At 43.7% G+C, this 10,804-nt stretch overlaps 1 long non-coding RNA gene across 1 annotated transcript; it reads left to right on the top strand.

Moving 5' to 3' along the window:
- The first annotated feature begins 3,674 nt into the window (after positions 1-3,674).
- LOC125401553 (uncharacterized) lies at positions 3,675-9,902 on the top strand. The gene is made up of 3 exons (XR_007232379.3): positions 3,675-3,894; positions 4,659-4,845; positions 9,762-9,902. It is a non-coding gene; the product is annotated as an uncharacterized LOC125401553 (long non-coding RNA).
- The last annotated feature ends 902 nt before the right edge of the window (positions 9,903-10,804 follow it).

Here is a 10,804-nt window from a genome sequence, read left to right as displayed (position 1 = left end):
TTGAAGCTGCAAGCCTTATCTTTCCGAATAGCTGGGGTTATAGGCTTCAGCAACCAGGCCTGATATGTTGTATGTATATGTAATTTGTACCGGCTCACTTTCCCGCCCCCCACTGCTGTTCATCTTCCTCCCCCTAAACAGCCCTCATAGGTGGAAAACATCAAGAAATTACAACGAAGTGGGAAAAAAATGTGCATTTAGCTTTTTGAGTTTTATTTCTTTTAGCTTGCTGGCCTCTGGTTCTATCCATTTTCCTATAAATGACATAATTTTATTCATTGTAGTTGAATAAAACTCCATGGTGTGTGTGTGTGTGTGTGTGTGTGTGTGTGTGTGTGTGTGTATTTCCATCTGTTGATAGTGTCCTTTGTTTTTACCTCAAGTTCTTAGCAGGGTTCAAGTTCTGGTTACAGTAGTTGAATAAAACTCCATGGTGTGTGTGTGTGTGTGTGTGTGTGTGTGTGTGTGTGTGTATTTCCATCTGTTGATAGTGTCCTTTGTTTTTACCTCAAGTTCTTAGCAGGGTTCAAGTTCCCGTTCCAGTAAAACTGGTCCTGTGTCCACACAGGAATCCTTGCATCCCAGCCTCATTCGTTCATATGATTCTAATAAAGCCTTTCCTAGGATTGTCGTGAGGATTCAGTGAGACAAATCAGTGCTTCTAGCTCAGAGCAAACATGCAATAAAGGTTAGCTGATGCTGTTGCCAGTGAGAAAGAAAGCCAGAGTCAAACCTAAAATCAAAACAAATGTGATCAGTTGGCCTCCCTGGGAAGCACGCTCTGAGGTGGAGTGCAGTGTGCAGGAGGGTTGGGATGGCATCCTCGTGGAGTCAGCACCAGTGGGAGCAAGGGAGTCAGGCAACCTCCACAACTGCCCGGAGCTCAAACGCTCTTGCAGAACACCCCCATCTGGGTGAGGGAGCTAGGTCTTTACCATTCATGTGGACCAGGAAAAGCTGGTCTTGGGAGGGACTTTGCTCAGATAAAGTAACTCACTGTGATTCGAGGAGCTTTTCAAAAGGGGGCTACCAACACTGCAACAGCCAGAACATGACCCTCATTCAAGGCAAGCTGAGTAGCACACACAGTGTCCTCTAGATATCATCTACCATGGCAATGGGCATGTAAATAAATAGTCAAAATGTGAAATGAAGCAAAACCTTCCTGTGACCCTCTGGGGAGAAACAGGGAAGTCTGCAGCTATCGACCAGATCTAGCCCTTTATCCGTTCGTCACTCTAATGCCTGCTGTATGTCAAGCCCTGAGGTGTGGAGCTTAGGAAGCAGGTCCTGAGTCCACAGCAATCACAATAATAATGTTTTCTCTTTGCTGTGTCTAAGGGATGAAAATAAAGATGGGAAAACAGAGAAGAGATATCAAATCACTTGAAGCCAGGATATATTCTCCGGTGATCTGTCACTTGTCAACCCAGGATGAAAAGGTGTTAATTTGAATGAAGAAAGGGGCAGAGCATTTTCTTCCCATAGCAATACATCAAGCTGTTCTCCTGGTGACCTAGCAGGGTTGGCAAACTGTGTACACTGCACAAAATTGAATGCCCGGGTTTAGGGAAGCCTAGGCAGGCTCGTGGTGCACAAGGATTTATTGCTTTACTCACTTCAAAGGTCTTCCGCTAAATTTGTTGTGCCCTTCTCCCCCTGCCTATAGCCCCAAGTTAAGCACAGCCGGGGCAGAGCAGAGGTTAACAACACAGAAAATAAAACAAAAGCAGCCCCAAGAAGACAGGCCCCTGCTTCGTGGCAGCAGCAGAGCCGAGTTCTTCCCAGCCCTCAAATGCTTGGCTGTGACCCCCTCTCCCCATTAGTACCTTCAGACATTCGTACCTGCCCCACGCTGCAACTCTGTTCTGTCTGACTCCATCTTGTCACATAATGTGTTGTCTCACAGCCCCTTGAGTATTGTTCTTCAGCTTAATGCTCACCTTGTGACTGAATGTATCTTTGTACGTTGATGAGATTCGGGACATGACAATCCATGATCGTTGTGAAAGCCTACACTGTATCTCTCCTCTGCCTGTGCCTCTTTAATATAGGATTATTTTGAACTGGTTATTTATTTGTTTTTGTTTTTTCTGTGTAATTGCTCTGGCTGTTCTGAAACTAGCTCTTGTAGACCAGGCTGGCCTTGAACTCACAGAGATCTGCCTGCCTCTGCCTCCCGCTGGGATTAAAGGCGTGCGCCACCAAAACCCGGCTGAACTAGCTATTTTTTAAAGGTGAAGCAGAACTTCTGAAAACAGGATGAGGGGCTAGACTTGAACGGTGGCATTTAAGCCTGAAGTGTAAGACAAATCTGTGGCCCGTTCATGCTATTTCAGTCTTTGAGACTTCCCTGAATAGTGAGCCATGTTTACACACAGCTCAATTTTCCCTAGCTCCAGTTACCTATGGCCAACCATAGTACAAAAACTGTTCCACAGAAAATTCCAGAAATAATTTCTAAGTTTTCAATTCTTCACTCCTCAGAGAAGGGTGAGGAAACATCCCTCCTTCTCCATTCCAGGCAGTACATGATCATATCTTTGTCCGGTGTATCCCCACTTTCACATGTACCCACTTGTGTGACTTAAGCAGAAATCACTTCCCATTCACCCCCAGATAAAGAAGGTCACAACAGACAAAAGCAAAGGGTCCATCCAACTCTAGTTCAATTAATCACTGAGTTTATTGTGGGCTACGTACAGGAACGTGGGTGAATGATGACTTCCAAGATCAAGACAAGCCATGAACAGCCACACCTCTAAGAGTGTGGCAACTGTAAGCCACTCCTACATCCCTGAGCAGGGGGCAGGGTCTTATGAGCCTCATTACTCCCTCCCTGAGCATCCCTTCCTCCTGCTATGAGAGAAGGTGAACCAGCTCAATCTTGGGAGGATCATACAGGGTGATCACAAGTGGCTGTCACGCCAGTTTTCAGATGACTGTTATAGAACCACAGTGCTTGTGTAGAAGTAACCCTTCTTTTATTTAGTCTGGGAGACCCCCAAAAGTATTTCTCATAAACAGAAAAGAAGACATTCTCAATAGAACTAGGCATGATGGCTCATTCTTACAATCCCTGCACTTGGAAGGTGGCAGCTGGTGGATAGACCTAAATTCAAGGTCAATCTGAGCTTGAATTCCTTGCCAGCATGGCTTATATGAGACCCACATAGACAGATAGATGGCAGACAGATTCTCAGGCCAGTAAGACAGCCCATTGGATAAAGGTACTTGCTACCAAGTCTGACTTGAAGTCAAGCCCCAAGACATACATTGTGGAAGAAAAGGACCAACTCTACAGTTGTCCTCTAACCTCCACATATAGACAATGGCATGCACACACACACAAATAAATGTAATGATTTCTCTTTAATTCTTAACTAAATAAATAAAAATCATGTCCTGATGTTAGATCTATGATAAGAACAAAATTTCTGTCTATGAAAGTGAGAAGAAAGAATTAAAAGTCTATGCTAGTTTTGTTGTTGTAGCATAGTCTCCTGTAGGGCGCCGCGGCCGCCATGTTCTCGCTTGCCTGCCGTTTGGCATCAAGCGTCCGCCTCGCCCTGAGGCGGTTCGCGCATCCCCCCCCTCCCCCCCAGTGGCTTGATCCAGCCTCAAATCATGAGACGACCCGTATGCTCAGGAGGGGCCTAGACCAATCAGACACGGATACGTCATGGCTTTTGTTCTCCACTGCTTATAAGCAGTGCGCGCCTGGGATCTGGGTCCTTCGCCATCATCCTCAAGTTGTGTGCTCCCAATAAAGTGTGTTCTAAGAAGAATCCTGTTGTGGTCGTCTCTTCTGCTGGCGGATGTGGCGTGCCACAGTCTCCAAAGTTACAGCCTAGTGAAAAAGAGCTTACTTGATGTGAAAAAGACACTGAATTTGTGAGTTACAGATATCAGTAGAAAATCCATTATAACTAGTGTAACACATTATATCCAAAACCACTGATACTATGTAAAGACTTCAGCAAGTCCTTTGTAACATGTAAGACCAATGGTTATTTAGTCAACTTTTTATATTTTATTAATATCGTTTCATTTATTATTTATTGTTGGTGCTAAATCCTTACTATATACTGTCTTTACTGAGTTAAACTTTACCACAGTGCATTTGTGTGAGAAATATAGTATTTGTGGTGGTTTAAATGAGAATGGTACCCATAGGTTCATATATTTGAATGCTTAGTCACCATGGAGCAGAACGATTTGAAAGAATTATAAGGATTAGGAAGTGTAACCTTGTTGGAGTAGGTGTGAGTTTGTTGGGAGAAGTATGTCATTAGGAGTAGACTTTGAGGTTTTCAAAAGCCCGTGTTTCAGGATGTAGCTCTCGATTACTTCTCCAGCACCACATCCACCTGTGGGCCACCATGTTCCCTGCCATGATGATAATGGACTAACATCTAAAACTGGAAGCCAGCCCCCAATTAAATGTTTCTTTTGTAAGTGTTGCCTTGTCCATGGTGTCTTTTCCCAGCAATAGAACAGTGACTAAGATAATATTGTATTTATAGTTTCAAACAGCTACTTCATTCTGGTAACATAACCCCTAAGATTAAAAGAGAGACTACTGATTCTCCCATGTATAAGAGAATATGCATGTCATAAGATTTCTGTTATTCCCTTGTTGATGCCTTTTGTTGCAGAGAATCCCAGCAAAGAACCAGAGAGGGGAGAGAAAATACTGTTTTCCTCCTCCATGGTGTCTTGTGGAGCCAGTGAGATCCCGTGCAGCTAACGGTTTGCATGTGATGTGCTCTGTTTCACAACTGGCCAAGAAGCAAACATCAAAGAAATCCCATTCCAGAGACGAAGACTTCAAGATGCAGAAAGGTAAGGCAACCTGCCCTGTCACAGAACAAACTAAGCCAAGTCTTCTGATCCGCAAATGAGACTAAATCATGCCTCACTGTCTCTCAATCACAAGAAGCAGATGTTGGCAACAGACCTGACATTTGCTAGATCACAAATGCTAGATCTATTGAGATCACAGAGTAGGGGACAATTATTGGAGAACAGAGTGAAGATACTCAGCCTCCTTAAGGAGACTCACATTCACTTTTCTGCAAAAGTGCATTATCCAATTTCAGCATACCAACAAAGTGAAAGGTGTCTTTTCCCCTCTTGGTATTCCCATTATGTTAAAGAAATTAATTAAAATTTTTCCACATTTTTTATTTTATTTTTTAAGATAAGAAAACAAACATCTTTTTTTCATTTTACATACCAATGCCAGTTCCCACTCCCTTCCCTTTACCTTCTTCCCCACCTCACCCACCCCCCCCCACCCATCCCCACCCCCACCCCACCCCCCCACCCCCCCACCCACCCCCCCCTCCACTCATCTGAGAGGGTAAGGCACATTGCCTTGGGGAAGGTCCAAAGCCCTGCCTACTATGTAGGCTGAGCAAGGTATCTATCCAGAGAGGGTGGGTTCTCAAAAAAAAACAACAACAACAACAACAACAACAAGTACAAGCAGTAGGGATAAATCCTAGTGCCCTGTCAGCGGTCCCACAGTCTGCCCCAGCCATACAACTGTCACCCACATTCAGAGGGTCTAGTTTGGTCCTATGCTGGTTTGTCCCCCATCCAACTGCAGTTGGTGAGCTCCCACTAGCTCAGGTAAACTGTTTCAGTAGGTATCCCCATCATGGTCCTGACCTCTTTGCTCATATTCTCACTTCTACTCTTCAACTGGACTTTGGGAGCTCAGCCCAGTGCTCCACTAAATTTTTGAAATAAAAAAAAAAAAACTATTGTTGTTCTAGCCTTACTTTCCCAGGTGAATTTGAGAAATGATGGCCTTCCAAACCCTGTCAGTTAACATTCCCAGGCAGCTTTTTAAGAATGAGAGCTTGGCAAGTATTCATTATGCACCTACTATTTACCTTGACATTTCCTGAGCAACCACAGTGACCCGAGCACCGGGTTAAATGCTGAGAACAGTACTAAGGCGACACAACAGACTCCCCACTGTGGGGAGTCTGACAGTGTGACAGGAGCACACACTTCAAGATTTACAATCATTGCTCTTTGTGACTCTGCTGGTGGGAGTTAAAACAGTACAGCCTTTTGGAGGGCAAGAAACAGTAGCCATCAAAATTGTAAACGTATGTAACATCAGAGCCAAGAGACACAAAAGTTAACAATAAAAGTCAAACTAAACAGAACATACTAAAACAAGGGCACAAAGGTTTAAATGCTATAAATATAAAAATAGTCATGGTAACACTGTTAGGAATATAAAAATGGAGGAGGTGGAGAAGAGGAAGAAGGAGGAGAAGATGAAGAAGAACAAGAAAAGAAGGGTGGGAGAAAGAAAGAGAGAAAGGGAGGGAGGGAGGGGAAAGTGGTAGGGGGACAAAGAAAGAACTAGAAAAGTAGGAATGGAGGTAAATTTGATAAAAACACATCAATGGGAGTCAGAAGGGAGGGAGGAAGGGAGGGAGGGAGGGAGGGTGGGAAGGAGGGAGGGAAGAAGAGAAGGAAGGAAATTTTTTCAGAGGTAAAACCCATGAGAGACTATTCAACTCCAACTATTGGCAACATTAGGTGGATTTAGTGCACTTGCTGGTGTTACAGAGGACCTGAATTTTGTTCCCAACACTCAGATCAGGCAGTTCACAGCTGCTTGTAACTCAAGTTCCAGGGAATCTGGTGGCCTCCTCTGGCCTCTATGGGCATCTGCATACATGTGCACAAACACACAGGCAAGCACACTCATACCTATAAATAAAAAATAAATTAAAACAAATCTTTAAAAAGAAACAGAGCGCATGAAGTTTGGAGGGAGACGTGATAGGGGACAAAAGAGGAACTAGGAAAAAGGGGTAGGGTGAATTTGATCAAAGCATATCATATGCATGTATGAAATTCTCAAAATAAATTTAAAGAAGACAAATGGGCATGTTTTTAAATGGTGAAGAGTTTGAATATCCAGCCATTCATGAATTGACACCACCTAAGGGATACCTGGACAAACTTCTATAAGGTAAAGAAATACTTGGTAGAAGTGAAAAGTGCCTATCTCGGTATTTGTTAATGGTTCGTAACTGGCTAAACTTCCGTTCAGGGATTGTTTTACTTTCCTGAGAACCCTAGGTTCTGAAACTCTCTCTGCCTCATGCTCTCCATGAGTATTTTTAATAGTGAGAAAGGAGAGGGAAAGGGAAAAAATTTTAGGTATCCATCCAGAGAAGTGTGGTATAAACATTACCACATAACCAGTTGCAATGTCTCATGTCTAAAATCCCAACACTCAGGAAACTGAAGCAGGAGGATGGCCATGAATTTGAGCCAGCCCGTTCTATGTAGTGCAACCCCATCTAAAAAAAATAGAAAAGGAAAGAAAAGAAAAATAGGTCTAGAGTGATGGAGCAGCTGTTAAAAGCACTTATTGCTCTTGCAGAAGATCTGGGTTGAGTTCCCAACACCCACATGGCAACTCACAACTACCAGTAAATCCACTTCTATGGGGTATAATACCCTCTCCTTGCCCCCTCAGGCATTACACACATATAGTGCACATACCTACATGCAGGTAAAATACTCATACAGACAAAATACAAAAATCCTTTCAAAACAATAAATAAATAAAATTCATGATGCTATAGAATTCTATACAGTCAATTCATATGTTAATAGATCTGCCCTATCATAAGAAAAATGTTCTAAAGCCTGCCAAGAGGAAACAAGTTAAGTAGGGAGGTGTATGGGTTATATGTGCCTATTTTGAGGAAACACAGATATACCTATACGGGCACAGAAATGTATCTCTATTTAAAGGCAAATGAAAAAAAATCAAGAAAAAAAAAACAGCCCAAACTCTTACCAGTGACTCTCTCCAAAAGGAAATGGAAGTATTTGCCGCTGATACATTTCTGAACTAATTATAATCAACATTACGTTGTGTCACTTTGAAAAGACAATTTAACAAAGTAAGAATGTTAAGGTTATAACAGAGAGAGACTAGAGAGTTCCTTCTGAGCACTAAGAAGGAATTAGACTCCCTTCCTTTCTTGTTGCTTAACCTGCTTTTCTTGCACTCTTTGTGCAAGATCCCGGCAAGACTCGGAGCATTCCACAACATACAATCCCATCTAGTGGCAAGAAGTGGTCACTGAAGACACCCGGCTGTCAGGAAAACACACTTTCCTGAAAAGGAAGGTGAATGTGATGCATCTTGCAGCTAAGGCTGTAAAACACCACCGCTAATGACAAGTGGGGGTTCTTGGGAACCCCGTATCCTCAGAGGGATGCCGAGGGCGAGTGAGACAACTGAGTGTGGTTTATTTCTTATAACCTCGCTGAACTTCCCTTTTGAGCCCTGACTCTATCAAGATGGCATAAATTTATTGTCAATATAGAACCACCCACTGAACCCATGCCACCATCCCCAAACACATTTGCACATGGAACACCAGGTGATGTGGGATTCCCCTCCGTATGCTGTGAATATGTTTTATTACCATTGCTTACTAAAGAAGCTGTTTTGGCTGATGGCTTAGTAGAGTAAAGCCAGGCAGGAAATCCAAACAGAGATACGGAGAGAAAGTAGGTGGAATCAAGGAGTTGCCACCGCCATCCAGAACCTTACCAATAGGCCACAAACTCGCGACAATGCATAGAATAATAGAAATCGGTTAATTTAAGATGTTAGAGTTAGCTAGAAATATGCCTGCGCTATTGGCCAAACAGTATTGGAATTAACGCAGCTTCTGTGCTATTATTTGGGTCTGGGTGGCTGGGAAACAAACAAGCAGTCTCTGCCAACAACCAGGATTGTGTTAGAGCCCAGCAAAGGAGGGGTCTCTGAGAACAAATGTGCTGGGAGAGACAATTTAGGTCTATCATAAGGTGTCCTGATGCCCACCAACCCAGCCACAAAACCTTCAACCTACAATTTGTCCTGACCACAGAGTGTTCTGGGATCATCATCAAAAAGACCAGAGAGGCTTCACCTGTTCATCTGATGGGAGCAGATGCACAGCCCCACAGTCAAGCATTAGGCAAAGCTCAGGGAGACCTGCGGAGGAGGCAGGGATTGGAGGAACCAGCGAGGTCAGGAACACCAGAACACAGCCTACAGAATCAATTGACCAGGACTCATAGGGGCTCATAGTGATCAGAGAGCCTGTGGGGGGTCTGACCTAGGTTCTCTGCATATGTGATATGGTGGGGTAGCTTGGTGCTCTTGTGGGATTCCTGGCAGTGGGGATGGGGGCTATCTCTGACTCTTTTGCCTGCTTGTGGGATCCTTTTCCTCCTACCAGGTTGCCTTGTCCAGCCTTGATGTGATGGTATGTGCCTGGGCTTATTGTGGCTTATGCTGTGTTTTGCCGTCCCTGAAAGGCCTACTCTTCTCTGAGGGGAGGCAGAGGCAGAGTGGATCTGGGGTAGAGGGGAGGTGGGAGAAGGAAACGGCAGTTAGGATGTCATATATGAGAAATGATGATGATGATGATGATGATGATGATGATGATGATGATGATGATGATGATGCCCCGATACCTTGGCAAAGGAAAGATAACCAGATACTTGTCAACAGTGGTATAAGGCAGCTTCATTCGGGAGGACTTCTGCAAAGGGGTTTTGCAGCAAGGAAGAAATATGGCTTCAGACCAAGGCAAACAAGATTTACTGGGGATTTATAGCCCTGTAGCAGGGTGAGGGTCAGTAAATGAAAAAAAAAATCACTTAAAGGAAATGGTAAGGCTATGAGAACATTTGCTAAACTAAATTCACAGGAACTTTCCCAAACCTGGCTGAAGGACCAAGGACTAAACCAGGGTCATGAAGATCTAGAGGAATCTGACTGCAGTTGACTCCAGTGTCAGCCCTTGCGACTTCTTTTGATTCCAGCACACCTCTGAATGAGGAAGGCCCTCATTAAAGAGGTAGGATGTCATCTCTGGAAAAGCTAATTATCAGGCCCCCAAGAAAACAGCACATGAAAAGGAAGAGGGGTCTGGGAATGTGACTCGCTGATAAGAGCACTTGCCTACAGTGCACAAAACCCTAGATTTGATCCCTCAGCACTGCATAAACATGGGTGTGATGTCACACCCCAACACCTAGAAGGCACAGACAGGAAGATCAAAAGTTCAAAGTCATTCTTGGCTACACGAAACCCTGTCTCCACAAATATATATATATATGAATAAATAAATAAGAATAGGTGGTGGTGGCATGCACCTTTAATCCCAGGACTTAGAAGGCAGAGGCAGGAGAATCTCAGTGAGTTCGAGGCCAGCCTGGTCTATAAAGCGAGTTCTAGACAGCCAGGGTTTTTCTGTTTTTCTGTCTCAAGCCTCTCCCCCACCCCCCAAAAAATAGTTGATGGTAGTAGACTACCATCAACTAGTTAGGTTAGTTCAAACTTGCTGGAAGGATGCCCTGACCAGGGAAGTGTGCACAGTGTCATTACCCTTTTACCTTTCAACTTTAGGAATATTTAAATCTCTCTATATATTCTTGCATCTTAGGCATCTACTTGTACTGAATTAGACATAAAATGGGCTTCCATGATGGCAAGAAAAGGAGAAACAAAAGCTTCACTTCCCACCAAGGTCAAGGCCATTGCTGCTTTGCTCAATCTACTCTTTTTCTAAAGCACGTATCCTTCCTCAATAAAATTTAACTCTGACTGATTCCTTTATTACTGTGTCCATTTGGAGCCTTCTTTTGTGGAGAACACAGAACCTGATACGGCTATTAGGATTGATTGCTGCTGGGATTAACTCAAGATTGTTAAAATATGGGCCTGTCCCTTTAAGACACTGGTCACTCT

The sequence above is a fragment of the Myodes glareolus genome, chromosome 9 (assembly GCF_982192425.1).
Source record: "Myodes glareolus chromosome 9, mMyoGla1.1, whole genome shotgun sequence".
Taxonomy (NCBI): Eukaryota; Metazoa; Chordata; class Mammalia; order Rodentia; family Cricetidae; genus Myodes; species Myodes glareolus.
Note: the sequence above shows the minus strand (reverse complement) of the source record. Positions and strands in the feature narration are given on the sequence as shown.